Source organism: Ceratotherium simum, chromosome 9 (assembly GCF_057802395.1).
Source record: "Ceratotherium simum simum isolate JZ-2026a chromosome 9, ASM5780239v1, whole genome shotgun sequence".
NCBI classification, from domain to species: domain Eukaryota; kingdom Metazoa; phylum Chordata; class Mammalia; order Perissodactyla; family Rhinocerotidae; genus Ceratotherium; species Ceratotherium simum.
In genome coordinates, this window is record NC_141908.1 from 33205055 (window position 1) to 33224305 (window position 19251).

The 19251-nt window shown below is 41.2% G+C and overlaps 1 long non-coding RNA gene across 1 annotated transcript; it reads right to left on the reverse strand.

The window, feature by feature from the left end:
- Nucleotides 1-577: 577 nt before the first annotated feature.
- LOC147916259 (uncharacterized) lies at nucleotides 578-8169 on the reverse strand. Its single transcript, XR_015553099.1, has 3 exons — nucleotides 8060-8169; nucleotides 1514-1647; nucleotides 578-773 (listed from the first exon to the last, which is right to left on the reverse strand). It is a non-coding gene; the product is annotated as an uncharacterized LOC147916259 (long non-coding RNA).
- Nucleotides 8170-19251: the final 11082 nt, after the last annotated feature.

Here is a 19251-nt window from a genome sequence, read left to right on the forward strand (position 1 = left end):
TCTTGATCTCATGACTAGAGAGCTGTAACTAAAGCTACAAGAGCAGTAGAAACAAGTGAGAGACATAAATGAAGGAAAATCCCTGCCTTGTTTTCCTTCTTCACCTCTCCTTCTATCTGTCCAAGCTCCACTCCACTCCAGCAGATGCCTATCCATCACTGACAAGATTCTTCTGGCAGCAATAGTTACCATGATGAAACATTTTAATTTAGTTTAGATATTATTTAAAAGGGATTGGGAAATTTGAGATTTGTCCAAGCCAACTCATTCTTTTTCTTTTAAAAATCTATGTATTGAGAAGAATGCGTTAGGCACTATGTTTAGAACTGTGCAGAATAAAAATATGAATCATATGTAGATGCTGCCCTCAAAGAATTAGTATTTGAGAATGTATTGGAGAATAGGATTTACACATCTATAACAATGTGTGTGTGTGTGCGCGCACGCATGTGCATGTATGGCGCTATTGCTGTATAACAAATTACCCCAAAACTTAGTGGCTTAAAACAACAAATATTTATTTTCTCATAGTTTTTGCGGGTCAAGAATTTGGGATTGGCTTAGCTAGGTTGTTCTAACCCAGGGTCACTCATGAGGTTGAAGTTAGGATGTCGGCTGGGGCTATGGTCTTCTGAAGGCTTGAAGAGAGGGGCAAGATCTGCTTCCATGATGGCTCACTAACATGGCTGTCAATTCCTTGACAGATGGGCTTCTCCATAGAGCTGCTTGAGCATCCTCACAACATGGACGCTGCTCTCCCCAGAGCAAGTGATCTGAAAGAAAGGAGAGGTGGAAGCTGCAATGTCCTTTATGGCCTACCCTCGGAAGTCACACACCACCATTTCCAAAATATCCTGTTGGTTTCACACATCAGCTCTATTTAATGTGGGAAAGGACTACATAAGGGCATGAATACCAGGCAGCAGGGATCATTGGAGGCCATCCTGGAGGTTGGCTACCAGAATATGCAATGACGTCTCCCCAGGTCTCACTCACCTGCAGGTCAAGGTCACATGGAGGTCAAGCTTCACCAGCTCTTGCCCCACACACTGATAAACATCTCAAACTCTTAAAAGTCTCCTTTCTTCCTCAGCATTTCTGGGAGTTCCTAGAGAGACTGCTGCACTGTCATATGACACCATTCTCCTGCCCAGGGCTGCAGCTGCGTTGCTCCAGCAGGCAGTGCCACTGAGGAAATGGAGCCCTTGGTGCCAAACCGAGGGGTCTCCTCTCTTCTCAGAATCTCCATTCCCCTCTGGTAGCTCGGTCTTTCTTTTTGGGTCAAAGTCTTCACTCTTGAGTCCTTTCTCCCTCAGCTTGCATTCTCTCCCAGAGCCTCCTCGCCCCTCATGCAAACAGGCCTGTCTTACCAGCTCACCAGGCAGGCCCAGATATGTCTGTATTACCCTTAGAGTAGGTATTTCTACCCTATTCTACCCCTTATGACCTGATATATTAACAAGAGCAAAATAGAAAGTTAAAAATGCCATAAAACAGAGAAACATTTTGATACCTTTGCCGAATCTCAGCCCTAGATGGTATCTCTCCACTAGGTAAATTTCCATTACTGCTACTCTTGCAATTAGGTCAAATGGAGTCCAAAGTGCAGCCCGTCAGTCACTGGGCACTAACCTGTAGTGATAAACCCTGTAGCAACACACGGGTGGATGAACAAACAGGTCAACAGCCACTTTAGTTTAATGACCACAGAAATGCTGCCTAAATTTAACAGAGAATCTTTCTCTGCACACTCAAATCAAAGGCAAGGCCAAAAGCAAAGTTTAAGGACTACTTTAGTAAACTCATCTTTATTTTATTCTCTTTTCCCCATTACTAAAAAACTATACTTTTAGTCATCTACTTAGGTATTCTTCAATAAAGCCGGAATTTGAGCAGAAAGCTGGAGTGAACTGCATGAAACATTGTATTGCTACTTGAGCCCTAACAGAGAGTCCCATGTTGATCATTCTGTCCCTAATGGAAAGCCCATTGTCTTAAGTCAAAGTTTCTGTCACCATGGAAGCCAGAAAACATCCAGAATAGAAGTAAAATGGCTCAAGATACTCATTTATAAAAGAAGGAATAAATGTACCGTAGATATCCATGGCAGACAATTATAAATGAGGCAGCTTCGCATCTGATTTTTAAAGTTTTACATAGTACAAATTCTCATTGATGGGACTAGTTAAGAATGTGAAATTCATGCATTCAGAATTGGACATTGTGAACATTCAGCATTATCATGGCAGAAGTCTAGCTTTGCTGGGCAAGGGTTTGTTGGTAACAGTAATAAAGGTTAATTGTGCTACTAAGACCTTCAGTCAGAAATCTTTCAATAGGTTAAATGGTCTGAAGGATCACATCAAACCATTAATTCCCAGGGAATGGACGTGGGGTGTATTCCTTTTCCGTTGCTGCCATAACAAATCACTCCAAATTTAGCAGCTTAAAACAACACCCATTTTATTAGCTCACAGTTTTGTAGGTCAGAAGTCCAGCTACGGCCTGAGTCTGTTGCTTCTCCTGCTTAGAATATCCAAGAATGAAATCAAGGTGTTGGCAGGGCTGCATTGTTTTCTGGAGACTCTGGGGATGAATACACTTCTAAGCTCATTCCAGTTGTTGCCTGGACTTGGTCCCTTGCAGTTTTAGGACTTAGGCTCTCATTTCTTCGCTGGCTGGTAGCCGGGAAATGGTATTAGCTCCTAGAGATCTCTGGTCCTCTTGCGCACAACCTTCCCCATCATCAAGCCAGCTGACTTCCTCCTCTGCCCTCAAGTATGAAAGCTCTGCTTTTAAGGACTATGTGATTACATTGGGTCCACCTGGACAAGGCAGGGTACTCTCTCTAGCTTAAAGTCAGCTGATTAGCGACCTCAATTACATTTGCCTCTTTTGCCATGTAAGGTAACATATTCACTGGTGTGACACCAGAGAACGAAGGTTATGGGGCTAAAATTCCACCTATCACATGGGAGAAGAAGGTGGAGAAGGGATTTTCCCTTTGTAATAAACATTTCTCTATTGCTTAGACTCTTCCTAACAACAGGCAAATACTAGTTTTTGTAATTTTAAAAGCTTTTTCTAAAAAAAAATTATTTAAACAATCATCTATTTTCAAGTACAGTCAATTTTTTCTAGAATCCCTCACCCACGAATAATATAGATTGCATTCCTGTTAGTTTAAATAAGGAAATCTACTAGCTACTGTTGTTAGGCTTAATTTGATTTAAGGTAGGAACTTTAAAGTTACAATTATATCTGTGAAGATTTTTGCAAAGAAATTTCTTTTTCCAAAGGGTCATTGCTGGCACATCACTTACAGAATTGAAACTCTAGCTCCAAACGTGATCAAATGTGATTTATGAAGGAAAAATGTGTTATGTAACTCATTAAACAACCAAGATTTTAAAACATGCTTATGTACTCTCAGCACTAAGCACTGTGAGAAACACAGGAGAAATGCTCACCCTGTTACTAGAAATCTCATTGGAAAGACAGAAACACAAAATAACAACAACATCCTCTCCTGCGTTATGTACAATTTGTATCTTCGGAGGTCAGAAGAAGGGACTGTCACTGCAGGTGGGAATGTGTCCTAAGGGAGGGGGAATTTGAGCTTGGCAATAACGTTCTGTCTTTCTGAACCCTGTCCATCCACTCCTCCTACCCAAATAGGAAGTCTGGTTTGAGCCTAGCACCCTAAATCCCAAGGGAGGGAGCAGCTGCTGGGTCACTCGGTTCCAACCTCGTCTTATCACACTAGTGCAAATTCTTCAGGGCTCTGACACAGACAGCTGCAGAGGCAATCCATGCAAATCACAATGAACTTTGCTACCCCGGGTCAAAAAAAACAGAAGTTACCACAATAAACTTAATTCCTGCTCCACGTGTTATTTATGTTCAGGGAGAAAATGTGAAATATGTGGGATTTGGGGCAGCAGCGCAATCGGTCAACAGCCAAATACTCTAATTCTATCATACTCTATTATAACCTTTAAACTATCATCAGTTTGGCCTTCGGCTCTCCTAAGCTGACTTAGGATTTTGGCACTGCATTAAGATTGTTACTGCACTGCTTTTCTTTTCACATCATAATTAGAATTCCCCAACTTCCTAGAAATATTTATCCAGCAGTTTAAAATAATTTCTCCAGAGGGTTAAAAGACTGCCTCAGACAATGTCCATCTCTCCTCACCAGTTCTCAAACAGATAATTTGGCTTGGACTAAAAACGTTGTTTTTCATAATCCATCCCAGAAGAGGTTATCGGCCAAAGTCAAACACATCAATGCCTGCTGTTCTCAAACCTATTGCGTTTGCCAAAATTCTGAATAAATTGAGTAACACGACACAGAGTGCCTCTTAGACAAGCCTATCTGTGCAGCTCAAAGAGGCTGGAACCTGAGACCAAAATACGTTGGATGTTTAGTCCTGTCCGAGTATTATTATTAATAACAACACTATGATCGAATTAATAAATAATAAAATGATTTGTCTTTTTACAGCATTCTGCAGTTTAGAATACCCCACTGCACTTTCCATAACAATAAGTGGCACAGCAGCTATATCTTCTAGCAGCTCCCTGGTATCATGGAAACAGCATTAGTTTTGAAGTCGGGCATTAACTGGGCTCAAAAGTAACCTAAGTCCTTCACCAGCTATAAGACAGTGGGCAATTCAACTAACTTCTCCGGGCCTTAGTTTCTCATCAGTATTATGGGACTAGTAATATTTATTTCTCAGGTAAATATTACTGAAGAACTGAAATAAATTAAGTATATGGCAAGAACTTAATAAGTGATGCTGTGAATCCTCTGATAGGATAAGGACACTGAAACTTAGGTATTGAATTATTTATCCAAAATTCACAACAGATAAATGGAGGAGTCCAGGCCAGAAGTTAGATTGTTTAGGGGGGCCCTGGTAAAATCAGATGTATGCCATACATACATAATATATCTCTGTGTTCTTTCACATGCCGGGGAAGTAAGTAGACGGGAGAGGTGGGCAGATTGAAATCTTGTGTCAACATCCATTTCCTCACTCCCGACATTAAGAAAATTGGAGAATCACTTACACATGGAATTTCTACAAGGAGCCATGAACCAGGATGTAGTCAGGGGGCTAATCTTTTAGGCCATTCCACGGCTGGACAAAACACTTTCAGTACAGGACTCTTTCCTAAGTAACTAATTTTACTCAAGGCAGAGAACCACATGTATCCTTCCCAAGTGGCAAAATCATCTCCCCTCCACAAATGGATCCCCTCTGGGATCTGATGTGAGCAAAAAAAAAGATCAGGAAATGCAGGGAGAAAAAGAGGCTACTTTGAGACCTAATGTAAGCTCTTTTTTCAGGAACTGTGAAGCATGCAATGCCATCATAATGTAAAATGCATTAAACTGTCAGAATGAAGATCCTGTCTTCAATCATGTAAAATCTCTCAAGATTTCCATGGTAAATTTTGCATTAAGAAATCTTCTGACCCTTCCCCACTTCCCCCAAAAAAGTTGCCTTAGAAAGAAGAACAAATCTAAATATTTTAATAGAATGTGTGGTACATGAACATACACCAAGTACAACTACAAAATCTTTTCTTAAGTTAAATAGATTTAAACACAAAATTCCATAAATATGTCTATAGGTAATTCCACAAGTAATGTTAATTAGATATTGTATTGCTTAATAACACGGAAAATCAAAATCTAGCAACTAGGTGTTGATAATCAATTGTTAATATTTTCTTATCTCAGGCCCAGTGTTGAAGTTATTGGATAAAACTGATCATTTAAGTAGGCTATGCAAATGTCTTTAGGAATGGATATATGCCTCTATTAGACATTTTGGAATTTGATATATATATTTTTAAATATAAATTTTGAAGCTGAAATTGCACTGATAACCACTGCCTAGAAAGTTCTAATTTTAGATCTCATGGCATTTTAAAATCTAGATGCTCTTCCTTTATTAATGAAAGATTTACTGATAGAAAGCAAATGTTCCGCCTTCATAGACACAGTGAAAACAACTGAGTAATAATGTCTTCTTTTCTCCTTTTCTTCCCTTCCTCTTCTTTTGTAGTCTTTTATAGTCCAGGAGCATGGTTATGAGAACTTGAGTCCTCAAAATTAAACTAAAAGCTCAAGGCTTTGCTGAACATAAATTCCCACACACCCTCTCCTGCCTCTGGTTTCCAATTCTCTTAAAGGGCTCTATCTTCTATGAATAATGACAGAAAAATCACTCATAATTGCTGATCCACAAATAGATCCTTTGTCAACTATAGGGAATCCCAAGAATATTGTGTTCAATGACCATTTTTCAAACTTTATAGGTTTTGTATTCCTGCTTAGTTCACAACGTCTGGATTTTGCCTCATATCTACAAATTATCCTTCATCCTTGATTAATAAGAGCTCATTTTAAAAGATGAAAAATCTGGTGTCTATAATTGAAAGAAAATCTGAAAAGACTAAAAGAAAATTACCCATAGGTTTAATGAGAAGTTAAAACTATTCGCTGTAAACATTTTAATGGATTTTTGTTAGAATCAAGAAGTAATTAATCAGTTTTGGTTTTTGCCTAAATTCTTGGCACTATAACTTGTATTTGTAGAGAAATATACTATATCACCTGCCAAAGTCTATGAGTCTAATCATTTAGAGTATTGTTGAACAAAACAAGAATAACTACAAGAATCATATTAATAATCACAAAAAAGACATTCCCAGTTTGCAAGCCAAATAAGTTGTTGGCAGTCTATAAATAGAAAGATACCATAGCACAGAGGTTTTCAAGCATTTTTTAAAATAGTAAAAGCCTGTTTAAGTGAAATCTTAGAACCCCAATAATTAAAACAATTAAAAGTCCAGATGTGCTAATTAAAGTGGGCCCCAGTGCTAAAGGCTCAACCTCTCCCTCATCCCGTAGGAATGCTTCTAAAACACCTCCATAGAAGTCTAGAAATCAGCAATTAGAAAACCTGAATTCTGGGGTGAAGACTCCAAAGACCTGAATTCTAATCCTACACTACCACCAAGAAACTGAGGGACATTGGGCAGGCCACTCAATTGCTCTGAGCCTACTCTTCAGAATATAGGAGTTGGATGAACACCAACAACCACCCCAACCCCAATAGTCTGTGATTCAGATGGTTTGGGGCATCATTCACTTGTCTTCACATCCCTTGGCAGCATTCAAATTTGGGGAAGATTTTAGCTGGTGAATTTTTGCTACTGCTGTTTTATTTTGTTTTTTCCCCTTCATCTCTCCTAAACTGACTGACTGAGGACTTGGCAGTGCAAAAGGTTGTTGCTACACTGCTGCTCTCTTCCCACCATAACTGTTTTTAAATAATGTGCAATGGAGTCACTGAATCTAATCTTTATGGCCCTCAGTTTCCTTTATGGTTTCTAGATAATTTGAGAGTTTACTTCTAAAAATCAGACTCTATGATTTTTTTGACATATTCTTGAAGTTCAAGTTTTCCTTCCTGTCTCTTACTTCAAAGACACATATAATGTTTAAGAAACTCAACACTAATAGAATTCCACTATTTTTAGTGTAGACCCACAAAACTGACGACTCTTAAAACTAAGCTGCTATTAGACTAGATAATGACCCACTGCACTCTATTTATATATATTAAATATATATTTAATATATATATATATAATTCATGTGGTTAGGAACTTGCATGGTGCTAATACCCTCTAGCCTTGATTGAGAAGCCTATACATAAAGGTAGGGAAAAAAAGTCTCTCTCTAAGTATGTTGGTTTTAAATAACAGCTTACATTAAGAAAATAAAAAACAATATTCATGCTATCAAAATGAAAATTATGCTGGTATTTATATTTCAAATGCCTGTCTACAAATATTCCATAAGCAAACAAAGACTACATTTCCCTACACCAGAAGAGCAAAACAAAGCCATTGAAAGAGATGACACTTTCCTCTCAGCACCCCACTCCAACTTGAATGATGGTTCCCTTAAACTGAAAGAAAAGGAAGTGAGGCAGGGATGTCTTGATTAGGAATGTGATCTGTTCTAACATACCAGAAACTGGTCATTTCTCCTTCTTCTAGGTATTTTTATAGCCTTCAGTGTAATGGATTCAGCTTCTGATGCATTTCTTAAGCAGGAGAGTCATCCTTTTTTCATCTACCCTGGACCTGGAGGATGAAAAAAATCAGGGTCAGGGAGAAATCTCGCCTGAATTTGCCCTGCATAATTCAGGTGTCTGTGCAGATTAGGTTTTGCTTCATGAAATACTTTTTGGCTTAACATGGATCTAAACACTACCATTTTTGAGAATTAATATTTGTTTGGGGAATGAGTGAGTTCGTGTGTACTTACGTGTATTCATTATACTCAATAGTTGCCAACTGGATAACCAAGAATTCTTATTCTCCATTTCCCTCCAGCATGGATGTTAGAAGGGAACCAGACTGGGAATTTCTAAATCCACTCCGGATGTTTCTACTGGCCTAAGATTGCCAAGGCTCATCCTAGACTTTCCTGCCAAGCCTGTTTCAATCCTGGCCACTGGATGTTACCGAAGACTTGAAATCTCAAAGGTTAGGGAAGTGGACTTCTGGAAACTACTGGGTCCTGCTACCAGATGAGGGAAAGAGAGGGATCCTAGGGCAATACAGAGTCTAACAGGAAGCAAAGATACATCCTGTAGAGTTTTTAGGAAGGAGGAGTTCTTCCTTACAAGAATGTGGATATAAGGTCATCAAGGGGCAAGATAGAAACTGGGGCATTTGCTTGAGACAATAGGCAGAAAGCATTTAAATGCCTGCATGTTTTTCCCTTGGATGACAGGAACTCTCACATTAGACACAATTAAATTGTTTTCTGCCTATGATGTAGTTTCCCCAACATGTTAATCAAGCTATATGTGCCTACACAGCTTGCAATTGGGAGGGTGGGAAACCAAGGAGCAGGAGAGGAAAAAGAACTGTGGTCTGGCTTGGATCACCCTCCTGCTGAGGCTTACGCAGAGGGAGGAGACCTTTGAGAGGCCTCCAAGAGTCCAAGGCAGTGACCAGGAGCAAAGCAAATGGTGGACAACAGTGGAACTGGAACAGACGAGGTAGAACTGGCCTTGAAGAAGCAGGTATGACAGGTGACTCAAGAGCTCAGGTGAGACTAACTACTATTTTTCCAGATATATGTAAGGAAAGCCACCATTAAAGAGAGAAACCGACATATGGCACTGCAGAAGCTTAAACACCAGGCAGAATCAGGCTGGGAACCTTGAGGTAGAATGCTTTGTACCTCCAGTGAGCTATCAAATGAAATTTCTGCCCCAGCTTTTTAACATATATTCTAAGGTCATATTTGTACAAAAACACCACAAAAAAGGATACATCCTTTGGGAACAGAGAGAAGGAATTGCTAGTTTATTAGTGAAACGTTAAACTTTCTTTGTTATAGATTTCTTGGAGGCTGACTAAATGATTTCATCCAGGTGTATAAGCAAGAACACAGGAATAACAAAACAAGTCATTTTACCAGGACAGGCTGTATAAGCTAAACATATATATTGGGCTTGAAAAACTGCCAACTGCTATAACCTCGTTTAGTGTGCAGACCACATCTAAGTTGGGACAATATGATTGTAAAACCTATAAAAGCTTTGGGTTTTTTTCCCTCCAGTTTAGCATAAAATAGTAGGAATAAGATAACTCTCCATTTTCCCCACCTACTGCTTAGGCACCATGTGATAATTATAAATTATGCCCTCATGACCACAAGCTGAAATTCAACAAATGTCTCACTCACATACTGCCAGACATTCCTTTCTGTACCTGTTTGAAGACCAGCTCGAATAATATATACCTTTGTTTGAAATCGTCCTTGGAGCTTGAGTTCAGCTAACTTTTTACTAAGCTGTTTAAAATAAATTACATGGGCTAAACGGATCTTGAGTCCTTTGAGGGCAAGTGCACCATACAAATACAAACATAGGCTAGAGCTAGGAGAAAACTCTATTCAGTTAAAAGATAAGGCAGATCCCACAATAAGGGGAACAGAGAAACAGGAGAAGAGCTGTGGGCATTGCCATCAGAAGAAACCACAGAGGACTCCAGGAGGAGGTTGACGGTGGCTACACAACACCCTGCATGGCACACAGAGGCCACATGTGTTCTGCACACCCAAGTGTTCCAGAGGTGGAAATGGTGACCCAACCCCATTTCTAACCTCCAAGATTAATGAAACCAGGCTCTAGTGAGCCTAGAATATATGTTAAAAATATATAGAGATAGATAAATAAACAGAATATATGTTAAAAATGGGCTTCTTAAAATAAGAGTTATTTATAAGTGCCAGGCATTATCATTCCCAGAGAAGGAGAGTAAACTATCAACATTTTTTAGAAGTTAAAAAAGCATAGGGAAAACAAAAAATCTAGGAGGAATTCTTTTATAGGATTATCATAAAAATATACGCGCTCTGGGCCGGTCCCGTGGCTTAGCGGTTAAGTGCACACGCTCCGCTACTGGCAGCATCGGGTTCGGATCCCAGGCGCGCACAGACGCACCGCTTCTCCCGCCATGCTGAGGCCACGTCCCACATACAGCAACTAGAAGGATGTGCAACTATGACATACAACTATCTACTGGGGCTTTGGGGAAAAAAAAAAAAGGAGGATTGGCAATAGATGTTAGCTCAGAGCCGGTCTTCCTCAGCAAAAAGAGGAAGATTAGCGTGGATGTTAGCTCAGGGCTGATCTTCCTCACAAAAAAATAAATAAATAAATAAAAATAAATGGGCTCTAGCACTTGAAATCACCTAAAGTGGCAAAGACTTCCAGAGACTCACTCAGATGTGTTTCCTTTTCTTCCTCAATATACAGCAAACCTCCATTTCCCAGCCTCCCATGAGTTGGATGCAGCCATCTTCTGAGTTCTGGTCCATAAAATGTTAGCAGATATGATATCTGCCACTTCCAAGTCTGCCCCACAGAAACCCCCCACATGCTTCATGCTGTTTTCTCTTCTCTTGGCTAGACACGGTTGATAGGGAGGCCCTTTAGATCCTTGCTTCTCAGAGTCTGGTCCATGAATCAGCAGCATTGGCATCACCTGGCACTCATTAGAAATGCAAAATCTTAGGTCCCATCTCAGACCTCCTAAAACATAATTTGCATTTAACAAGCTCGCCAGGTGATTCATATACACATTCAAGTTCGAGACACGATAGTCTAGACTGGAGGATGGTACAGCTGCAAGATGAAAAGAGTATGAATCCCTGAATTGTCACATGGAGGAAAGCCATGAACTGACTAGAAACATCTGCCTTGGATTCATGAAAGACTGGGAAATAAACTGTGTATGAACCATTGTATTTTTTTTTGCTTCTATTTGTTAACACAGATGAGCTTACTCTAACGAATACAAAGAAATATATCTATTCCTAAACCATGTTGAGCTTGCACTCTGTCCTTCTGGAATTTGGAATATCAACAAAACTCTTAGAAGCAGCTTTAACTAACCAAGAGGCTATTTTATTACATGACAAATCTCTGCATGGCTTCAAATGGAGAGTGCTTTGGGGTTTTTTTATGCTAGCAGATAAGTTGTGTAAAATAAAGATAGGATTTTTCAACCTCCATCTATTTCCAGGTCAAGCTGTCCTTCCTTCCATTATTTCATAATGTTATCAAGTCCTTTTTAAAAGGGCCAGTGTCGGCTTCAGCATCGCTGCTGGTTTTGAGCATCTATCATTTTAAGAATGAAATCATTCTTCATGGCATATTATGAGCCTTTTTTGTCAGGTAGTTAACTAAACTGGCACCAGTTAACTGTGATCTAAACTTTATATTGACAGATCTGGCAACAGACTGACATTCTTTGCACTAATTTTGGCTGTCCCATTTGAAAAAAAAAATATGTTTGAAATATGATTTATCTTAAGCTGACAGCAGTCTTCACCAGGGTGCCAGCCGCTGACAGAGTAAGGGAAAGGACCCAGCTTAAAATCCTAGCCACATATGCTTTCAAGGAAGGAAGAAAGAATTTAGAGCCTCTGTTCCTCAAAGTCATAATTTAATTTAACAACCAAGGCTGGAAGGAAAACAAATGTTTCTTACTAAGCCTCACCATCAACAATCTATTTTTCTCCAATACCACATTCGTCTTACCTTGTAAAGCCCAAGATTACCATCCCCAAGTCTTACAATAACGCCTGACACACGCCAACTATTCTAGCAGCTCAGCAGAGCCCCTGAAATGCAATTACAGAAGAAGATCTAATAAACCAAAGATTAGCAACAGAAATGTGAACACCATTAACTGTTTTTCTTTGGGGCTGATATGAAAGCCAGAAACTAACCAGCTGAAGGAATAATGACACAGAAGGGACTGACAAAATTGGAAAGATCCATCAGCATAATCATGGTACATAAATGACAATATCTGGGTAGCGGCAGAATCATTTGACCATTAGACCCTAAATTGTTACATCTCTCTTTTCCCAATGAAAATGAGATGCAGAAATACTCTCAGACATTAGCAAGAAGCTGTCTGGAATTTTACTAATATTTCTTAGACCAATCATGCTTTATTAACAACCCAAACCCTGTGTTTTCAGAGTATGCCAACATTTTGTGCAAATACATTAATATATAGCTATTCACTGTCATCTTTTGCTTTTGATACAATTTGGTAAGAGGTGTGTATTTGTCTGTATAAATATTAATGATGAGCAGAATAAAATAGCCCTGGATTCTGTGTTTAAATCCTTGCATTGGTGTGTATGGCAATAAACGAGATGGAGCGGGGAGGAAGAAGGCATACATACTGCCTAGAAGCTAAAATCATTTCCTAGTGCCATCAAGCCAGAGTGAGTAAAGTTCTCCTGGGGAAATACTGTTCATTCAAATGGGCTGAATTGGGCACTATGGTGCCATTAAGTACATACCAAGTGATCATTTGCCAAACGGTTAAACTTTGATGCTAAAAAAAATGGAAAAAAAGCTGCAGCATCTTTATCTCTATTTACATTTTCTGGTGGCCAAGATGTAAGTGCAGGAATAAAGCACATAAAAGATAAAACTCCACTGCGTGGCAGGTCTCAAGTCAATACGCTACTGGCTCTTTATTCTCTGCACGCTCTCTGCCCTTGGTCCGCCTTCCTCATTCCTCCACGTCCCCACCACCACTGCCCATCCATGGGTGTCCACGAGACTCTGTTGACTTCTCCTAGACATCTCCTCCCAGGCAGCACTCTGCTTTCTGCCTCTTCCTTTACCTCCTCTCCTCCATTAAATAAATTTTTCGTGTGGCCCATTTCTTTCCCTCCTCTTCAAATTGGTTAAGCCATGCTAAATTGCCAAAAGCTTGCATTTCTTTAGGGCTTTGAAACCAGATAACATTTGTGTAACAGAGGCCTTCTGTGTTTTAACCCTACATAAAGTGGCTCAAAGAAGAATTTAGATATTGTGACAAAGCCAGGGGGTGGGGGAATGGGGTGCTGGGGGTATAGTATTGGGTAGAAAGGCTTCTTAATAACTTTCAAATAGCTTGATGAAGGTGACTGCTTTTTCTGCAAGTGTGTAAGACTGACTTGGACACCAAGAAAATTTTTATGACTTAGGAAGACAATACAAGACAAGAGAAGAGAAGACAAGACAAAACAAGATAAGTCAAGGGAAGACAAGACAAGACAAGGAAGGGAAGGGAAAGGAAGGGAAGAGAAGAGAAGGGATGCGAGCAATGGCAGACATAAGCCAGGCACTGTGATAAGTGCTATTATATATCTATTTAATCTTTAATCCCTATATGGTGTCCCCCTACTCCCAATTTTATAGATGATGTTCCTGAGATTTAGAGGCATGAAGTAACTTAGCCAAGGTCACAAAGTAGCAGTCAAGATTTAAAACCATTTGTCTGGGTCCCAAGTTCATTCACCTTCCTTAGCCCAGCCTGCCTCAGGCATAGCATATTCTGCCCTACCATTCTGTGAGATAAATAGAAGAACTAACATTTTTATTTTGTCATAAAGGGAATTTTTCTGAGGATTCACTCTTGGATGTAAAACCTTCCCAAGTATTACCTTTTTTAATGCATCTAAACTCTATAACAGCTTTTTCCCACTGTCTAATGCAGAGCACCTACATATTAAAAGTGTGTCTTGACCTGTCATCTGCTCTCCTCTTGACTAATGTCAATATTTCAAATTTCATCCCATTTAGGAAAACAAGGATTCTTTGTCTGCAAAGTGTTCAAGATGGAGTTTATAAACAGATGGAATTCTCTTTACAGAGGAAAATCCTTTGGGTGAAGCTGCAGGTCATTAGCAGCATGACATGCAAGGATTCACATTGAACCTGGCCTCCTCTGACATTAACGCAAATATTCACCCCGGCCCCGGGGGCTGAGGAATGAGGAAGGGAACCATATGATGTGATGGACAAGGGCAGCTTTGCACTGGGGAGGTGAGGGAGGCAGAGGGGGCCAGAAAATGCAGCCTGTGGGCTCTCTCATTCTCTCCACCCCTAAATCCCCCATCCCATGTCATGAAAGGATCCAGGACTGCATAAGGAACAGAAAGCGGCTGTGTTTTGTTATTGTTCTTATCTGTCACATCCAACAAGATTCTACATTTAAGGCAGCAGATAGGCTCAAGAAAAATACCTCAGAGCAACCAGAATAAGGAGGAGGCAGCACCACCAGTGGAAGGACAACAGGGCTGACAGGCACGTCTTTGCCGGCTAGATGTGATTGTGCATGTGTGTGAGATGAAGGAAATGAATGCCACCATCTCTAAAGTCTTGTCCAGATCCCAAATTTCTTCTCACCCTCTCCCTCACCCCCTTGCTCAAGATAGTGCTTCAGACAATGAGACATCAGGGGCTAGTTTAGAGTTAATACCCATCTCCCCACACCCTTGTGGAAAGAGCTGGAGGCATTTCTCTTGCCAGGGATTCTCACTGTTGACTCTCCAACTTCACAATCTCAGCCGAGCCCAAGGAAGCCTTTGTTCACGAGGGCTTAAAATGAGTGCCTTCTGAGAAGCAAGCGCTGTGCTAAGCACTTCAACACACACCACGTCATTTAATCCTTGCAGAAACTGCATACTAATTATTATTGTCTCCACTTTAGAGATGAGAAGATTGAGGCTCAGGAATATTAAGTGAGCAACCCAAGGCCACCAGCAAGTCTGAGCTGAGATTTGAATCTAGATGTTCTAACCCCAAGGCAATTGATCTGAGCCTGTGATCCTTAGTTTCTGCCCCCACAAATCTCCCCCAACACACACACACACACTCCAGATGAAGTATATCCAAAAGCATGAGGCAGAAGCATGTTTGAGGAATGCACTGAAGAACTGCTCCAAGTACTATTGAAGAAAGGAAATTTACAGGGATATGAGAGTCTGTTTCAAAAGTGGCAAAATCAAGTTCAAATGCCAAACCCCAGCTTCTGCTAAGGGAGAAAGGGAGCGAAGGTGTGACATGATAGCCATCGCCAGCTTTGCATTTGAGAATAAACTAAGCTCCCGAGTCATCCATGATGTGGAATCATCTGGGGGAAGGTGGACTCACATGAAGCCCTGGACCTTTGTTTGTGTTCTCTAGCAGTGTTCTAAGCTGACCCAGAAGACAGGAAAGAACAGAAAGACTGTTTGAGCACCTGGTTGGATACTTGTCAGGAATATAGTAGAGAGGATTCTAATATCAAATTAGTTAACTTAAATTACATGACCTTTGAAATTTCTCCAACCCTAGGATTCCATGAGAAGAAATATGTCTTTGTATTCTTACCTAACTTTGCACTTTGGAGGAGGGGATGATGAGAACAATAATCATGGTAATAACAAGTATTCATCGAGCTCTCGCTATGTGGCAGGCGCTCCTATCTCTAATTACTAGATGCTGTAACCCAGCACCATATGGACAAAAACAATGGCAAGAGGTAGAACAAGGACAGCAACAAATTAATTAACCAAGTAGGAATTTAATTTGAGTGGAGTCCAAGGGGAATTGTAATTCATTCTGGCAGGTTGCACAAGACTTGTCTTGCCCTTCACCAATGCAAAGAAAGCATTAGACAAAGGAAGCTTCATGAGGCCACCTCATCACTGCCAGTGTCCCTGGCATGTCCACATCCACAGGTCTGCAGGATAAAAACAGTGGAATGGTGTTAAAGAGGATGCCTCTGACAGTGATCCTGACCTGAAGGGCAGGTGTGACCTTTCCTGAACTCTCAGAGCCTACAGTGACAATCATAGCAGTAATCTCTATTTGTAAAAACATTATCCTACGCACTTTCTCCCTTGATTGTTTACTTCACTGAATTTGACATTACCTCAGCACTTGACTGCGTGCCCTCCTTGGGCTCCTCTCCAAGTGGCTCCCCAACTAAGTCACAAGTTCCTCAAGGGCAAAGCGCTAATACGTTTCTGTGCCCCTCAACAGCAGTTATTTCACTAGTAAGTGCTCAGTAAATACCAATGGAATGGAGTGGAAAATCAATCCTGATGTGGAATCAGCAGCCTCGTCCACCTGGTATATGGATGCAAACTGTCCTTTGCTGGGACAGCAGCTGTGACGTGTCATACTCACCGCAGTCTGCTATCTCCTGAAAAGTCTCCCCTAGCCCTAATGGGGGCCACTCGATGCTCTCTTGATGCTCTGCTTCAACAGCCCCTTGCAGTTCTCTTCAGGCTTCTCTTTTTGTTGACCCTCTTATGCCTTTCGGGGTCCTGCTTTTTTGAGGAGGTCAGTCTAAGTGTTTGTCAATCATTTTTCACATGCTTGAATCCTGTGGGATTTTACTGTGGCAGGTGTCCCAGAGATTCTCAAACCTGAGCAAACCTAAGAGTCCCCGGGTTCCGCCCTTAGATATTCTGTTCTGGAATAGAATCAGGGCTCTACAGTTTTAATAAGCCCCATCAGATGATTTCTGATGCTGGTGGTCTATGAATCACCCTTTGAGAAACAGTGACTGTCTCAAAGAAATTATGGGATAGGACCTTAGTCTCATGATAATTATTGTCATGATTTTTAGGATCCAGCATCCTGAATATGCTGCACGTCTGGGGTCCTAGAATCACTACTAGTTTTTCAAGAGTCAGGTGTATCAACCAGAGGGTTTTCTGAGAGGAAGCATCAGAAAGAAGCCTGGATTTAGTCACAAGGCTGTCCATGTACTTAAATACCAGACTGAGAGGGAGTGAAGCCAGAGAATCAATGGAAAAGCAACCACTTTGGGAGGAGGACAAAGTCAGAAGAGAGGTTTCAGGTCACAACGAAGAGCTGTTCTTGACAGCACAAGAGGCCAATGTGTTGGCTGTGTGGTTTTCTTTGGCTGAGGCCCCCAACCCCTCTGTGGCCATGTCATCATTAGCTTAAAGCAGCAATAGTCCTTACTTACCAGTGCTTATGTTTCGTATGAGGGAGATCCTTAAGCTAAATTGTGAAATAAGTTAGGATGGTTTTCAATACATTTCCCCTTTCCCTCGGTTATCTTTATCCCCATTTTATTATACAACCTTCCACTCATCCGCTTAATAAGGTATCCAGTGGTTCCAGACTCTTCCTTTCATCTCCACCATCTAAACCCACTTTCCAAAAAGTATGTGTATATTTAAGGTTAAGAAATTCACACAGCTTAAAATATTACATCTCCCACAATTATTTATATCTTAATATTAATAGATTAAAGTTATCTGTATCAAGTAATTTAATTGCAAACCATCAGCCAACCATGAGAAATATAATTTTGCAAGCAATGGGAATTTCTAGTTAATCTTTGCACAGATGTGAGACTAACCTTACTAAGCAAATTGCGTGAGCCATCTGAAAGCATCTAAGCTGAGTTTTAAGCTGACCTAGAACTCAGACACAGAGTAGCCACGGACAAGGTCGGTTGCATGATTTACTGTGTGAGTATCCCCTCTCCTTGTTTCCCATAGTACCCAAGTCTGCATTTATCTAGCATTTCTCACACCGTTTATACTGACTTTTTATGTTTCACTTTCTCCCCCACTCCCATATCAGACTGTGAACAACTCACAAAAAGAAAGCAAGTCTGAGGAAGATGGCCGAATAAGATATCCCTCAATAATATCCCCCCTCAACAACAATAATTTGGCATCTACCCATAGACAAAAGTGCCATTGTGGGATTTGTGGGATCCAGGTAGGAGACTGTGAAACCCCAGTGCAGTCTGAGAATGAGAGCCGTTTTGAGAAAACAGGCTGCACCCAGGAGGCTGACTTACTTGATGACCATGGTCCTGGCTAAAGAACTACAAACAGTTCCATACCCCTGAGGACTCTGCTACATCCCCATTTGACTTTGATTCTGCCACCAGCACCACACACCAAAGCCCCAGGAGGAATCTTGCTCCTCTGTACATGAGGTAATAGGCCTACAGAGCCTGTGGACCCTGAAGTGCCTGTGAACCACCTCCAGCCCCTCTCGGCCATGGCCTGGGAGCTCCTGGAGAACATTGATTTAGACAATCACCCACAGACAAGCGAGCCTTTGTGAAAGTCCAGGAATCCAGTGAAAAAGTTCCGGCACACCATAGGAGGAAAAAAACCCAAGATTGGACTCATTGAAGAGGGCAAGAGGAAGAATTTTACTTTACCCACATCACCCCTCCTCCAAGGCAGCCCAGCCTAACGCCAAGAGAGCCCTTCTCAGCCCATGATTTCTCCTGCTAGGGAAAATGAGAGTGTGGAGTGAGCACCCAGCTTCTCCAGCTGTACAGGATACTACCAAAGATTCCCATTTCTCTCTTGCCTCATCCAGAGTACTGAGTTGTGAGCTGCACAACTAGGGGGCAATGAGCAGCAGCCAGGGCTCAGAACAGAACATATCAAAGGGAAGCAGATCCTACTAATCGCATCTTGGACTCCACTGGGAGGCCTGCCCACAAGCCACCAAGGATGCCTCACCTGTGGATATCCCCAGCTGGCCCACAGGCAACCCCAGCACTCCATGGACCTCACCCACACACACCCAACCCATGGCTGGCTCCCCATGGGAACTCCCAACAGCAGTGAGAGTGAGCTTTTGCAGACAGCTAGTGAGCAAACACAGAAAGCTGGCCCAAACCTGGGAGAAACCATAAACTTGAGCATTAAACACCACCCTAAGGAAAGCAAAAGGGAGGCTGTCAGCACTCAACCTGGCTTTGCAGGATCAAGAGAAGGCATACAAGTTTAAGAATTCTTCCACAAGAGGAGACAAGAAGTGTGGGCAGATATACCCAGAAAGAAAGTCT